Source organism: Triticum urartu, chromosome 2A (genome assembly GCF_056163025.1).
Source record: "Triticum urartu cultivar PI428250 chromosome 2A, HENAU_Tu73, whole genome shotgun sequence".
NCBI lineage: Eukaryota > Viridiplantae > Streptophyta > Magnoliopsida > Poales > Poaceae > Triticum > Triticum urartu.
The window spans coordinates 82552628-82568378 of NC_141874.1; the positions used below are offsets into that span (position 1 = coordinate 82552628).

The 15751-nt window shown below is 47.2% G+C and overlaps 1 pseudogene; it reads right to left on the reverse strand.

Moving 5' to 3' along the window:
* Nucleotides 1-10922: 10922 nt before the first annotated feature.
* Nucleotides 10923-15473, reverse strand: LOC147983950 (uncharacterized; annotated as a pseudogene).
* Nucleotides 15474-15751: the final 278 nt, after the last annotated feature.

The following is a 15751-nucleotide window of genomic DNA, read 5'->3' on the forward strand; positions in this document are numbered from 1 at the left end:
CAACTCACTCACATCTTGAGCAATCTCTACATCACCAAGTCTCTACACAATGGTGGTTGAAGACAAGGAAGCACGAAACCATTCAAACATATCCTTTGGCAAATTCTATGTTGAGTCTCATGGTTGTCATGTTGGATACACAAGTGCTCTTTCTTGCAAAGCTAACCCATGTAGGTAGATGAACTCAAACTCCAAGTGGTGCTCCCAACTCTTGATGAACTATATCAACCTTGAGCAACCCACACAAGTTCAACTACATGATCAAGAACAACACCACCACCCAAGGTATGTTATTCCATCTTAGAGAAGATTTACTCCAAGTCATGAGCCAAAGCAACTCGACAAGATGTGAATACATCAAGATGCTTAAACGAAAAATGGGCACAGGATGCCCCACCCCAGGGAGCCGCCAATTGCGTTTGTTCGATGGGCGAAAGGAGAAGTGAATTCAGGAGATCCTCGCCGTGCTGCGAGATGGAAATGCTTGACTGGACTCGTGCCCACCAGCACGCCATCGGAGCCGGAGCAGGTGGATCCCCTACCTTACCTCTCCCCCAAACCTGCAGAAGATTGAAATTAGGCTTGCAATCTGCTTCAATTGAGCTGTCTGGTGGTTATTTCTGCTTCCTGAGAGACAACATCTGGCTGGAGGATGATAAGGAACCAGGAACTCCGATGAATTTCCCCTATCACAATGGGGGGAGCGCCGGTTGGGCAGTGGTATGGCCCACCTCCGCCCCAAATGGGGGCACAATCTGGGCATGCTCCTGTAATTGCCCAAGATCAATCTGCTGGTGGTTCTGACTCTCAGATCAGTGGGAAATCTCAAGGCAAGAATCAGCAAAAGAAGAGATAGGACATCCAGAAAACTGCTCCTGCCCCTGCTTCGGGCCTTATGGCATACTCTGAGGTGATCTGCTACAACAGTGGGGAACCAGGGCATCATTTGGATAAATGTGTCAAGACCAAGAGTTGTTTTATCTGCAAAATGGTTACCCATAAAGTTGAGAATTGCCCTGTCAGAAGAAAAACCCACTGTTCTGCTAGATATGTTGGAAGTGCTGCTCCAGGATTATGTCCACCATTGACAGAATTTTCTGTGACACAGAATTAGATAGTTTCTTTCCCCTTTCTAGTTTGTAGAGCTCTGCCCAGATGTGGTAGTGACCACACTCCTTTACTCTGGGACTCTGGTCTTAACCAAACTCCAAAGAGCAATAGTTTTAAATTTGAAAAGTGGCGGTTGCTTAGAGAAGATTTTACTGAGCTAGTCGGGAAAATCTGGAATGAGCCTACTGGGAGCAGCTACCCCCTAGAAAATTGGTAGATCAAAATCAGGAGATTAAGAAGAACTACCAAAAGGTGGAACTCCAATGAGGAAGCTAATCTTAGAAGATACAAAAGGCTTCTCCTCCTTGAGTTTGATTCTCTAGATAAGGCAGAAACCACTGATCTCTCTGAGGCTGAGACTAATAGATTAAACTTTGTCCATGGAGAGCTCAAGAAAATTTGGCTTCAAGAAGAAATCAAAGCCAAACAAAGGTCTAGAGATAGGAACATTAAGGAGGGTGATAGAAATACTGCTTACTTCCATGCAGTAACTAACCAGAGGAGGAGGAAAACCCTCATTCACTCCCTTGATGGTCCTAATGGCCATGTTACTGAGGTAGATGAGATGCTGAAAGTGGCTAGTGACTTCTACAAATACATGTTTAAGAAAGAAAACCCTTCTGGGTTCTCTCTACAAATCAATTTTTTCTCTGCTTCTAAAAAAGTCTCTCCTGCTGAAAATGAGCTGCTAGAAGCCCCTTTTTCAGAGACAGAGGTGAAGGAAGCCATTTTTAGCTCTTATCCTGATGGAGCTCCTAGTCCTGATGGGATTCCCTTCTTGTTTTACCAGTATTTTTGGGACTTGGTGAAAAATGATCTCTTAGATCTTTTCCAAGCCTTTCATAGAGGAGAGTTGGATCCAGCAACTTACTCATGGGAGGTCTGTTGGGGTCAAGTTAAATAACTGTGAAAGTGATTTTTTCCTTGCTGGTAAAGGCCTTAGGCAAGGTGACCCCATCTCCCCGCTTTTGTTTAATTTAGTAGTGGACGTTCTTACTAAAATGCTGAGCAAAGCTACTGATCATAGTCTGATTGCAGGGCTCTATCCTGAGGTCTGCCCTGGTGGCATCATCTGCCTTCAATATGCAGATGGTACCATCCTTTTCTTAGACAATGACTCCACACATGCTAGTAATCTAAAAACTGTTCTAACCTGGTTTGAACAAGTTTCAGGCATGAGAATCAACTACTCTAAAAGTGAACTCATCCCTATCAACATGGATGATCAGGAGTTAGCTAACTTCCTCTCTATTCTAGTTTGTAATAAAGGTAACTTCCCCGTTAAGTACCTAGGTATCCCTCTCCACTATGATAAACTGAGGAGAGAGGATATCCAACCCCTTCTGGATAAAATCATTAAAAGGATTGCTGGGTGGAGGGGAAAACTTCTCTCTTACAGAGGTAGATTGATCCTCATACAAGCTTGTTTGGCTAGCATTCCAGTGTATTTCCTCTCCTTCTTCAAGTTCCCTCAATGGGCAGTGAACCTCATCAATTCTCAGATGTCTCATTTCTTGTGGAATGATTTTGAGGGAAATAGGAAGCTACACCTTGCTAATTGGGCCCTAGTCTCTATGAAAAAAGATTTTGGAGGCCTAGGCATACCTAACCTCCAAGAAATTAACATTTGTCTTCTAGGGTCTTGGATTAAAAGTCTATGAGGAAGACCTGAAACCCTGGAAGCTTCTTATTGCCCATAAATACCTAGGAAATAAACCTAATATTTTTTTCCTTCCTCCAACCCTAAGACCTCTAGATTCTAGAAAGGATTAAAATCTATTATGCATGCTATGAAATTTGGCTACAGATGGAACATAGGGGATGGGAGCAGAACCAGGTTCTGGGAAGATACTTGGTTTGGCACATCCCCCCTAGCAGACCAATTTTGGCCTATTTACCCTGTCCGCAATGAGCTTAACAAAAGTGTCAATGAAGTTTGGGACGGTCAATGCCTAAAACTCTCTTTTAGAAGGAACTTTAGTGATAGTCTCATGGAACAATGATTCCAGTTGGAGGAAATTGCCAAAAGCATTACATTTACTGCCGAGCCGGATGCCGTGATTTGGCAGCTGAACAATAAGGGGAAGTATTCCTCCATCTCCCTCTATCATGTTATCAACTTTAGAGGGGTTCAACCCATGTTTATCCTTGCTGTCTGGAAATTGAGAGTTTCCCCTAAAATTCATGTATTTCTCTGGCTTCTCTCCAAAAACAAATTGATGACTAGGGATAACCTTAGGAAGAGACACATCATCAAACCCCTTGATTGTGTTTACTGCTTGGAACAAGAGTCTTGTTCTCACCTATTTTTTGAATGTATAGTTGCTAAACATCTCTGGGCCCACATTGAGGAATATTTCTCTAGTCAGATTGGCGCATCCTTCGAATCTGTCGCCAGATTCTGGATTGCTACCAAAAAGTGCTCAGTTTTAAACACTGTTAGCTCAGCTGTCCTTTGGTGCCTCTGGAAATATAGAAATGCTATGATTTTCAGTAACACCTCCTGGATTTCCATTCCGCGGGTATTGAGGTTGATCAGGAACATGGTGAGGAACTGGGCAATTCTCTCCTCCGGATCGGACAAGGACAAGTTGATGAGCTTCGTGGAAACCCTAACAAGATCCCTCCAGAAACCGTTGGCGATCACTTGTGGCTGAATAAGGCTCGACTTGCTCTAGGGCTGGACCCGTGGGCTCGTCTCAAGATCTCTGATGAAGATGATGGGCACCTGGCACCGAAAAAGAGGGACATCCACCATGCTACGCCTTCCATCCCGGTGTCTCCGCTTGCTTACTGGTCGCCGCAAGCTGACACGGCCCCTCGGCTGAAGACCATGAAGGCTTCGATGGACCCTCCTTGTGTCATTTGAGTGCTCTATCCGCTCTGCCTTTGGCACCGCTCGGGTGATTTGTGTTATTCAAAGAACTTGTTCATCCACCCCCCCCTAGTTTGTAGCTTTTCTACCTTTGCTTTCGAACTGCTCTTTGAGCTACTGTATCAGAATATGTTGTGGTTTCATTCTCAGCAATGGAACCGGGGAGATGCTCCCTATTTTTCTAAAAAAAATTATTTTATATGTTATTATATATTATTTTTATTGTCATCATATATTTAACAGATACTTACATATGTAAGAAAACAATATCCCACATCTTATTAACTTATAAAAATAATTTCTTAACAAATAAAATCCTAGATTGTTTTGGCACGAAAATCCTAGTGATTGTGTACAAAAGCTTGGTAAGATTTAAGGACGAATGTAATAATATCACTTATTATTTAAATATATTTATAACAAAATGCTCAGCACTTTTTTATTTTTGATAACATTGCTGTCCCAACCCAACATTATAATTAGAATCAGCCTAGCAAAATCGTGTATTTCGAGAAAGTGCAAATGGGTTGTAATTTTTTAGGAAATAAAATAAACGGGCCACATGGACGCTACATTATTTGTTCACCCAGCCTAGCTAATGGCTGTAATTCAAAAAAAGATCAAATTGACTGTAAATTCTACCGCGCAAAAAAAAGACTGTAAATTCTGAAAAAATGGATTGAATACGTGCCACATTTTTGGAGGCTGAAATGTGGGCCAATAGGTCGAAGCCAATGCAAGTCATTGTCAATTTAGTCAACAAATGATTCTGGCATGTTAGCCGTTGGATTTACATCCAACAACCGGCCTCCATATTCAATCTCTCGTCTTCTTCCTCCAGCGTCGCCGGGACCACCTCCCGCCTCCTGCTGCTAGCAGCTCTGCTTAGCACGCTTCGATATGAACCGCTACTCCACCGTTGGCCAGGCCATCCCTCCACCCCTCCACCCCTCCTTTTCTTCTCCACCGACTGCCGAACCACACCGCACTAGAACCAATTAACCTTCGTACACCTCTCTGTCTGCGACTCTACTCCCGCGTCTTCCCATCTCTGGCTCGTTGCTGTCCGGGGCCACGTCGTCGTCCACCACCTTGGATGCGCTCGGCGCGGCGTGGTCAACGTGGTCAACGAACGACACCATCGGAAGTAGACTGTGCGTGGAGAGGTTGATAGCTGGGTCCACGGCCGCACACAAGGAAATGCCTCCTTATTACGCGCAAAATAATGATTCCTCCACCTGACATCTGGGACCCACTGGAAGGGCCTCTGTATTCCATGAAATAAAGTGCCCCCTGCTGACATGTCGGACCCACCAGCTATCTTCGCACGCAAGTAAGTGCCTCCTTATTACGCACAAAAAAATGAATATTCCCCCTGCCAGCTGGAACCCAGCATAGTGGGAGGCTGACTTGTGGGCCTACCAAGTTGACGGGGACGGAGGGCTTTGTCAACTTAGTCAATATGAACGATTCTAGCTCCTGTTACCGTACGATGTTCATCCAACGGCCGTAGTGCTTCTTCAACCTCTGATCTTCTTGCTCCAGCCGCCCAAACCAGCATCGGTCGTGCCGCGTGCTCCTACCTCCCGTGGCCGGCTGTGATGTCGCAGAGGCCTCACCGCCCCCTACTACTCCCACCGCTAGCCAGGCCATCCCTCTACTCACCCACACCCCCTGTTATTCTGCGGCGACAGCAGCCTCACACTGCAGCCGAGCTAGTGAACCCTCATACTCCTCTTCGCGTGGGCATCCACTGCTGCGTCTTCCCCGGCTCCGAGTCATCCCCTTCCTAGTCCTCGCCGTCATCCACCGCCCTGGTGCTCTCGGCGCGGCGTGGTCAACATGGTCAGCGACCGACTTCCATCGGAAGAGTACTGTACGTGGAGAGGCTGACAACTGGGTCCACGGCAGCCGCAAGGAAGTGCCTCCTTATTATGCGGAAAATAATTATTCCTCCACCTAACAATGGGGACCCACCAGACGGGCCACCAGTATTTTGCGAAAAAAATCATTTCCCCCTGACTGCTAGGACCCACCGGACGGGCCACCATATTTCGTGAAAAAAATGTTCCCCCCGCTGTCAGCTCGGACCCACAGGAAGTGCCTCCTTATTACGCACAAAAAAATGAATACTCCCCCGGCTAGCTGGGACCCACCTTGCTGGGAGGCTGACTTGTGGGCCTACTAAGTTGACGGGCAAGAAGGGCTTTATCAACTTAGTCAATATGAACGATTCTAGCTCCAGTGACCGCGCGATGTCCATCCAACGGCCGTAGTGCTTCTTCAACCTCTGCTCTTCTTGCTCCAGCCGCCCAAAGCAGCGCCGGTCGTGCCGCATGCTCCTGCCTCCCGTGGTCGGCTGTGCTGCCGCAGAGGCCTCACCGCCCCCTACTATTCCCACCACTGGCCAGGCCCTGCGGTGATGGCAGCCTCACACCGCAGCCGAACCAGTGAACCCTCGTAGTCCTCTCCGCGTGGGCTTCCACTGCCGCGTCATCCCCTTCCTAGGCCTCGCCTCGTCCACCGCCGTGGTGCTCTCTGCGTGGCGTGGTCAACGTGGTCAAGGAACGACTTCCATCGGAAGAGTACTGTACGTGGAGAGGCTGATAGCTGGGTCCACGGCCACAGCCTAGTTTTTTTTGTGATTTGCCAAGTAAGTCGCTTTGTCAGGCCTGTTGGGCTGCAAATCTTTCAAGACGAGGAGAGCTTTCATTCGGCTGGCCGAGAAAATGGCCCATCAGTAATGAGAAATGGGTTGTACATTTTTAAAACACATCAAACCGGCAATTAGTTTCAAATATCTTTTTTTCATTTCAAGATTTTAAATTACATTAATTTTTATGCATGGAGAATTTGTTGGATTTTATATTGATATACATTTATTTTTAGAATCAGTTTGAATGTGAGTCGAAATTTCGGGATTAAAAACAGTTCAGACCGCACCGAAATATGCAAAATTTCATATAATTTTTTAACCGTTGCCACAATATGGGCTGTAATGCTAACAAAAAGAATATGGGCTCCAAAAAAACCTTAAGAATTAGCAAATGGGCTGTAAATTATTAGAAATAATGGCAGATGGGTTGTATGCTGTTTTCCACAGATTTGAGGCTTTCCTAAAAAAAGGTTGACGCACAAGCACTGACTGTTGGATGTCCATCCAACGGCCGTCGTGCTTCTTCAATCTCTGCTCTTCCTGCTCCAGCCGCTCAAACAAGCGCCGGCGGGACTGCCTGCTCCCTCCTCCTCGCGGCTGGCTGTGCTACCGCGCAGGCCTCACCGCCCGACCGTACTCCCATCGCTGGCCTAGCCATCCCTCTACTCACCCACACCTGTTGTTATTCTCCGACGACGACAGACGAACCAGTAAACCCTCGTACAGTCGTACTCCCCTCCGCATGGGAAACAACTGTCGAGTCTTCCCTGCCTCCGTGTCGTCCCCTTCCTAGGCCTCACTGTCGTCCACCGCCCTGGTGCTCTCAGCGCGGCGTGGTCAACGTGGTCAAGGAATGACTTCCATCGGACGTGGACTGTACGTGGAGAGGCTGACAGCTGGGTCCACGGCCGCAGCAAGGAAGTGCCTCCTTATTACGCAGAAAATAATGATTCCTCCACCTGACAGCTGGGACCCACCGGACGGGCCACTGTATTTCACAAAAAAACGTTTCCCCCTGACTGCTGGGACCCACCAGCTACATCTTCGCACGCAAGGAAGTGCGTCTGGGCACAAAAAAATGATCCGCCCCCTGACTGCTGGGACCGACCAGCTACATCTTCGCAGGCAAGGAAGTGCCTGACAGTCGGGACCCACCTGGTCGAAGCGTACGTAGCGTTGTCATTCTGGTCGCGAACATGTACGTACATACTGGTCGATGTAGAGGCACGCACGTGTCGTAGTAGAGGTGCGCACGTAGCATTTACACGTACGTACAGCGGCCAGGGTGCAAGAAAGAAAATATGGCCACGTATGTGTACATATGGGCGGGGTCTCGAACGCCTACTCGCGCATACGTACGGCCAGGGCTCGTGTACATGGCTGGGTCGGAACGGAGAAACAGCGTCGTCGTCGTGTTCATGGGGAGGCAACGGAATGCGTCATGTTCATGGGGAGGCAACGGAATGCGTCGTGTTCATGGGGAGGCAACGGAATGCGTCGTGTTCATGGGGAGGCAACGGAATGCGTCGTGTTCATCGGGAGGGCTTGGACGGAATAGGCGATGGAAATGAGGCCTGGCGTACCGCAGAACGGAGGAAACGGCCTTGTGTTCGACCAGCCACGTTCGAAACGGGATCCTGTTCATCGGGAGGGGTCTGGCGTACTGCAAAACGGAGGAAACGGACCTCCTACGGTCAAAACGGGGGTCCTGTTGATCGGGAGGGGTGTGGCGTACCGCAAAACGGACGAAACAGACTTGTGTTGGAGCGCTACGGTCGAAAAGGGGGTCCTGTTCATCGGGAGGGGTGTGGCGTACCGCAAAACAGGACTCCACGGGATACTGTTCATCTCCACCGTCGACCTCCTCCGGCCTCCACGGGCTCCTTTTCATCCAGCCTCCACGGGCTCCTGTTCATCCAGCGTCCACCGCGCGCTACTCCACCGACTACTATTCAACCACCCCTCCGCCGTCTACTATTCATCCAGCCCTCCACACCACGGGGGCCTGTTCAATCACCCCTCCACGGGCACCCCTCCACCGTCTACTGTTCATCCAGCCCTCCACACCACGGGGTCCTGTTCAACCACCCCTCCACCGTCTACTGTTCATCCAGCCCTCCACACCACGGGGTCCTGTTCATCCACCCCTCCACGGGCACCCCTCCACCACACCACGGGGTCCTGTTCATCCAGAGGCAACGCCACCACTCACTGTTCATCCAACCCCCCCCCCCTCCGCGACGCTCACTGTTCATCCCATCGATTGGCTTCAGTTAGCAGCAGTAGTGAAGGAATCGCTCGATCGGGTTCAGTTAACGGCCATCGATCAATCGCTCGGGTTCAGTAACGCGTAGCCTGCAGTGCAATAGCTCGGGTTCAGTTAGAGCCCAACGCCTCGCTCGGGTTCAGTTAGAGCCAACGCCTCGCACACACGCGCGTACGTGTATGAGAGAAACGCGCATCGCTCGGCCCCCAACCTCCCACCGTAACCGGGAACTCCCCGAAATTTTCCTCCCCTCGCTTCTACCACGGTTTTTTCCGTCATGGACGGCCCAAAGAATGTCATGCAGCTGCGTCTCCGGCCCGCCCAGGATGAAAAGCCCATTTTCTGTCATGATTTTTTGTCATAGAAGTAGGAGCCCACCACATCTATGATGATACCGGGTTCTGTCACAATTATCGTCATAGAAGTGTCATATGTACGACAGAAAAAAAATTCGTTCGGCCCAAAATGTCACGGATGTGTCTTTTTTTTGTAGTGTCATTTGGGCTTCATGTCCTCTTTTCCTTCTTTCCCTCACTGGTTTGGGAGGTTCCACCTTCCATGCTGTAGTTAGGAACATCATCAGCGCCAGTCTCAGTGCCGGTGTCGTTGGTGGCATCAGTGTCGGCATCGGCGCCACCACCGTCGTCATCCGTCATGACAAGGGGGTCCTGACACCCAGCTTGCTGTCTCTCCTGATCCGCCAGAAAGTCGAGGTAGGCGTGTGCTCGAACTAATTGGGACAGAGAAACTCCGGCCTCATCGGTGTCGGTCATGTTTCCTAGGGTTCGATGTCGTAGTCGTTTAATTATCGAGCTTTATATAATAAAGTAAATAATGAAAAAAAGTGACCTTTGTTTTGCCGAAAATGTCGTTTCATTCCCGTCGTGACAAATCTCGAGCACTCAATATGTCCAACTTTCTAGCACAAGTCATGCCGAAATTCACGGAAAATTTCGGCATGACCTTTGCTAGAAAGTCCACATATAGAGCGCTTGAAATTTGCCGGGATGGAAATGAATCAACATTTCCGGCAAAACATAGGTCACTAGCAATTGATTCCCTGCAAATGACAATAAGCACTATGTGTTGAAGTAGCATTTCACTATCAATCACAGAGATGCAGCCATCAAAGTGAAAGTTTGATAAGTCCAGTGTAAACAAGTGTTCCAAATAGAGAATCTAGCATCAAGCGGTTGCTGTCACACGCACTTCAATAATGAATTTCACCACTAGAATTTTTTAACAAACATTTTTCATACATGAAGTGGATAAGACACATCGATACAAGTTCAGAACCAAAATACATATACAAAGAAACAAGCTAATTTTCATTTTCTGTTTAGAAACAAGCTAATTTTCATTTTCAAAATGGGCAGCAACATAAGCTAATTTTCATTTTCATTTATCATCATTTTCAAAATGGACATCAACTACAAATTAATGGACCATATGTGGTGGGCAATCCGTAGTCAGTTACTGAACTATAGCTAAGGTGTGTGTTCAGAGTTCAGACATGGGTAAATTTCAGCTATATGTGGCAGAAAATTCCCGTTGATATGCATGTAATAAGAGTTCAGACATGGGTAAATTTCAGCTATATGTTTCTCAATTTATTTACTAGACTAGAGATACCCTGCAGACCATCTAACCAGCCACACCATCTCTCCATCTCACACAGTCACATCCATCAAACCTTTCTCAATTTATTTACTACTCCATAGAGATCACCAGCTACACCAACATAAGCTAATTTTCATTTTCATTTATCATCATTTTCAAAATGGACATCAACTAAAAATTAAAAATCCTCAATTTCATATTCATTTACTTTTTATTTTGCCTCATGAACTACAAATGGACATCAACTACAAATTTAAAAAACATGAAATGGGCAGCAACATAAACTAACAAATGCTTCTCATGAACTCAATTTGGACACCCTACATAGAAAAATTGGCCCCAATTTGGACACCCTACATGTTAATTTAAGAACAGCAGGAAAGGAAGGAGGTGGCTCACCGCGTGTCGGGGTCGGGGTCGCCGGGGCTGAGGGGGTCGACGTTGGGGTTGAGGACGTCGACGTCGTGGTAGGGGTCGCCGGGGCTGAGGGGGTCGGGGTCGATCTGCAGAGACCAAATTTTCTCAGAGAGAGAGAGAGAGAGGGAGGGAGGGAGGGAGGGATGGAGACCTGCGTCGGGGGAGCGGCTGAGGTAGTCGGGGGAGCGGCGCCACAGGGGGAGGGGGTGATGGGCGGCGTCAGGGCCGGGGCTGAGGTCGAGTCCTGTGTTGGCGGTGGCGTTGGTGGTGCGGCGTCGAGGTCGAGGCTAAGGTCGAGTCCGGCGGCGGCATGGGTGGTGCGGCGTCGAGGTCCGGGCTGAGGTTGAGTCCGGCGGCGGCGTGGGTGGTGCGGCATTGGCGGTGGCGTGAGAGAGAAGGGGATCGATCGACGAGCGAGAGTACAGAGAGGAAAGAGATAGGAGCTCTCGGACCCCGTGCTATAGGTAACTTAGCTATAGCGCGTGTTGGCAAAACGCGCTATAGCTAAGTTAGCTATAGCGCTGCCCCAGCCAAAACGCGCTACTGCTAACTTTCTTTTCTTTTTTTATTTTTCTTTTTCTATTTATTTTCCCTAGATATAGCGTGTGCTGGCAAAACGCGCTATAGCTAAGTTAGCTATAGCGCTGCCCTAGCCAAAACGCGCTACTGCTAACTTTCTTTTCTTTTTTTCTTTTTCTTTTTCCTTTTCTTTTTCTTGTTCTTTTTCATATTCCACAAACTTCCTTTCTTTTTATTTCTATTTTTATTTTTATTAATCTTTTTTATTTTTCATATTCCACAAACTTCCTTCATTTTTCTTTTTATTTTTATTTCTCTTTTTATTTATTTTTTATTTTTCTTTCATTTCATTTTGCAAAACTTTCTTTCTTTTTCTTTTTCTTTCATGTGCACTTTTCTTTTTTTATCTTTCTTTTGCACTCTCCTTCCTTTAATTTGGTCTATCATTGGAGCAATACCACTGTTACCTTCCGGATAACAATTAGTATAATATATATTACATCATTTGACCGCTATCAGCGGTATACAAAATAGCTGGACACACACAAAATTTGTGGATTAGTTTGTCAGCTTGGGCGACGACGACGCTTTAGACTGATCTTCTTCCCTCTTTTGTTCGTTGTCGAATAATTGAGCCCATGGTCGTGACTTTTCCTTCTCCAAGGATTAGGATCTTTCGTAGGTAATGTAGTCTTCATTCTTCTTTTGACGTATGTTTCATCGTCATCAGCATCATCTTCCCTCATCGGATCACCATACTGGTCGTAGTCTTCCTCGTTGGCGACTCCATTTGCTTCTCCTCACGACAACACGGCTGGGATTGATCGGATCAGTTATGAAGAAACATTGTGTCATGTGTTTAGCGTGTACCCATGACTTATTTTTGGCGATGGCGTTGACGGTACCGCTATCGGAGTCGGGTATACACATGGTAGTGAAATGTCGGTTTTCTCTTTGTACATTCTTAGCCCATCTGACACGGAACATCGTCGCGCTATGCAATCCAGAGTAGTTAAGCTCCCATATCTCTTCGACCCTTCCGTAATATCTTTCAATTACATTCCCGGTCATGGCTTCCATCGTCACCCCTGAGTTTTCGTCATCACTGTTTATATCTTTCTCCTCCGTGTAGAACGTGTATCTGTTGATATCGTATGCTTGATAAGTCGCGAGGTTGGTCGAGGGGCCATATGCTAAGGCGTATATGAGCGTTCCGTTCGGACAACCCTCTTCCGGGGGATTAGCCAGAACTCGCTCTTTGAACCAACGCAAGAAAGTGGAGTTGTGCTCTCTAATAACTTCAACGTCCGTCCTGCGCACCCCATGGTCACGGTACTTCTTTACGATGGTCTCTCTGTGTAGTGTCACAAAATCTTCTAGCACATCTAGGTGTTGTAGCACTACTAAGTTTGCCCTGTCAAGGTCGTTTTGTCGGCCCGAGCGTAACACATTCACATCCCTATGACCGTTGATGTGACCTTCGCCTTCGAGCCTTCCACAATGCTTGTTGACGGGCAAACCAACAACAGGGTCTCCGGTTCCTACTAGATAACTCTCATAGAAAGAGATGCACTCTTTGGTCAGATATCCCTGGGCTATGCTTCCATCTGGATGGGACATGTTACGAACGAATCCTTTGATGACGCCATTCATCCTCTCGAACGGCATCATGCTGTGCAGGAATGTCGGCCCTAGGTCGATGATGTCGTCCACGATGTGGACACATAGATGCACCATGACATCAAAGAACGCGGGCGGGAAGTACATCTCTAGCTCATTCAGTATGACAACGATCTCTTCCTGTGGCCTGTGGAGTTGCTTCACACTGATCGACTTTCGAGAGATAGCATCAAAAAAGTGGCATAGGTCAGTAAGCGTCTCACGCACATGTGTGTCCATAATCCCTCTAAGTGCAACCGGGAGTAACTGCGTCATCATCACATGACAGTCGCGAGACTTCGTCCCACTGAACCTTTTTTCTTAGTGTCTAGATATCTGCTTATCTTCCCATAATATCCGGAACTAACTTTGATTCCGGCAAGGCACTTGAACAATTGATTGACCTCCTTCGGATCTAAGGTGAAGCAAGAGGGGGGGCAATATTGTTCTTCCTTCTTGTTTACTTTTTTTGCCCCTATCTTCTGTCTCCATCTCCGTCTCGTCTCCTCTGACGACCGTCGGGCATTTGGAGATCTTTCCTGATATTCAAAAATTCCAAGTCTTTTCTTGCCTTCGGCCCATCCTTGGTCCTCTCCGGGATGTTCATCAATGTTCCATCCAAGGGTATTTTTTGTGATATGCATTTGATCAAGCCTATGAGGTGTGTCGAGTATGGGCCAGTACTCCAAGTCCCAGAAAACAGATCTCGTCTTCCATACCTTCAGCAGGGGCTCCGATGCCTTTTTCTTCGTCTTTCCCGATGAGGGGTGCTCTTCCCAGTTCTTCAATAACTTATATATTTCTGCACCGCTACGCTTATGTGGAGGACCTCGATGCTCAGCCTTACCATTGAATAGATCTCCACGCTTTCTCCATGGGTCATCCTTCTCGAGCCATCTTCGATGCCCCATGTAAATGATTTTCGAATACCCGCCATCTTTCGATAGCTACAGAGAAGTTGTATCATACATGCACCTCGTGCATCCGCAATATCCGTGGCACACCTGGCCGGAAAGATAGCTGTAACCGAGATAGTCCTGCACCATCGTGATCAGCGCGGCTCTCATGTAGAAATACTCTCCTTTGCTTGCATCCCATGTCTTGGTCGACGTTGTCCATAAGGTATATATGTAGCTCCTCTTTCAGTAACCTGAGATACAAATTTATATCATTTCCCGGTTGTCTCATCCGTTGAATAAGCATAGCCATGTGTATGTATTTTTCCTTCATGCACAACCAGGGGGAGGTTGTACATCCATACAAACACGGGCCATGTGCTATGATTGGTGTTTTGGTTGCCAAATGGATTCATGCCATCACTACTAGCACCAAGCACGATGTTCCTTGGATCATTTGCAAAAAAATCAAATTCAGCATTTAATGCTCTCCACTGGCTAGCATCTACGAGGTGTCTCAACTTCGGCTCATCTCCGTCATCTGGCTTCACCCTCTCTGCGTGCCAGTGCATAAGCTTTGCTTCCTTAGGATCTACGAAATACCGCTGTAGACGCGGAGTGATCGGAAAGTACCATACAAATTTCTGTGGAGCTTTCTTTCCGGCCTTTTTATATCGTGAAGCATTGCACTTTGGATAGATGGTTTTTTTGTGTGCTCGTTCCGATATATGATGCAATCATTGATGCATGTGTGATATCTAATGTGTGGCAAATCAAGAGGGCACACGATTTTCTTTGCCTCCTCGACACTAGTAGGACATAGGCTTCTCATGGGAAGAACCTTCTTTAGATACTTCAAAAGCTCATCCAAGCTTGTATCTGTCCATTTGTTTTTTGCCTTCGTCTTTAGAAGTTCTAGTGTGAAACTCAAGCGGGTCACCTCAGGATTGCAACCATCATACAAAGGAGTCATTGAGTCTACCTCCAGTTGCGCCAATTTGGCCTCCTCTCTAGAAGCAGCTCTGTCACTAGTCGTCTTCTTGTGAAGTAGGTCTCGAACATGTGGGTCCCGCATGGGTGAACTTAGTAGCGACAAGACGGCGGCGTGTCTGTGTCTTCTCCGCCTTGAACTGCCTCTTCGCCATCGACATTTCCGAGGTCGTCTTCCTCGTCGGGCACATAATCGGTCATCTCTTTGTCTGGTGGCCCCATGTCGTTATTTCCTACCCCGTCGACATCCTCATTGTCATCATCTTCACTTATCCACCAAGTATGGCCATGCATGAAACCATGCATGAGTAGGTGCTCCTTGAATGTGCCACCCTCAAAGGGGTCGAGCCTGACTATTCCTTTGCATTTTCAACGCGGACATAAAACATCCTTCAGTCTTTTTTCATACATGTCGTCCACAGCGGATTGCCAGTATCTTTCCACCATCCTTCCATTGACCTTCATGATCACCTACATGCAGTGCAAATATTATAACCACGTATATATGCATGCATGGATCAAATTCATACAAAAATTCGGCATGACCTTCTCTAAACATAGGACATATTGAGTTTGCCCGAAATTCGCCGAAACGGAATTGAATCGACATTTCGGCGAAACATAGGAAACTCATTTCACCCACATTATTTCATCAAATACACAATGTAGGCAACTCAAATTATGCCACACACAATTCGGTATATTCTCATATCGCCCATATATATATAGTTTCGGTCCTTATC